We start from the raw sequence: 1,154 nt of genomic DNA on the forward strand, positions 1-1,154 counted from the left end.
CAGGCGCTGAGGGCATCTGCTTGCCACCCTCAGCCTCAGCGGCACGGGCCCCAAGAGTTGCTCCCTCATGAGCATCGCCCGGCGCTGTCACCCCACTGGGAGCCCCCTCGGCCTCTGGCGCCTCATGCCTCCCTGCTCCGCCACTTGAGGAAGAGTCGCCTTGGCCGACTGGAAGGGCAGTCACCGTCACTGGGTTCTCGCGAGACCCCCGGAGGCCGGCGGGGTGCGGCCCCCACTCATCAAAGATAGGCATCTGATTCACAAGATCGCCCCTGTTCTGGCAGAGGTACAGCAAGGCCCCTCCCTGCTGGATGCTGCCAGGGTTGGGGTTCCGAGTCAGGATCAAGAGCATTGTCCTCAGTACTTCAGGCGTCAGGTCCTCTTCCTGGAGCCTCATACGAATATCACGCCCGCTGAAGGCCCACATCCGGCGGGAGTGGCGTTGGAGAGGAGCAATGCGGCGAAGCAGGAACTCCTTTACCACCTTGGGCGTTGTCACGCCAAGCGACCTCAAGAACGCGAAGCAGTGCTAGACGAAGACGAGCCGGGGGCTCTCAAGCGTCTCCTGGCCCCAGCCCGAATTGGGGACAGTAGGCGAAGTTGGCTCCAATAGCAGGGGGCTGGGCACCCCTGCATCCACATACATCCACCGCTCGCGGAACCCAGCCACGGGCAGAGGGAGCCTGAAGTCAATCCCTGAGGCCGCTGTCTCAGACGCGGCAATAAAGCTCACGCACGCCCAGCATTGGGTAGGGTCGACAAGGCGCAGAGAGAAGAAGTGGCGCAGCAAGGCAACCGAAGGAAGGATGCCCATCATTGCCTCGCAAACAAAGGCGAAGACCGAAAGAAGGGTGATGGATTCAGGACCCAGATGCATCATGTGGATCTGATAGTGGGAAAGCACGGCATTGAAGAAATCAGAAAAGGGGGGAACCAGACCCGCCCACAGGGCATCGGCAAAATACTGGACCTCGGTGACTATCCTGTTGATGGAGAAGTGAGACGCGGGCCAGGCCGTCATCCTCCCGCATTCGTTGAAGATAGTGGCCAGAGCCGGGCTGACCTTGCCCAAGCCCTCGGCGGGGGCCGCCAACGGCGGCGAGCAAGGCGGAGGCATGGGTTTCTTCCGTCCTCCCTTCTTTGTTGGAGCCATG

Source organism: Triticum dicoccoides, chromosome 2A, assembly GCF_002162155.2.
Source record: "Triticum dicoccoides isolate Atlit2015 ecotype Zavitan chromosome 2A, WEW_v2.0, whole genome shotgun sequence".
Taxonomy (NCBI): Eukaryota; Viridiplantae; Streptophyta; class Magnoliopsida; order Poales; family Poaceae; genus Triticum; species Triticum dicoccoides.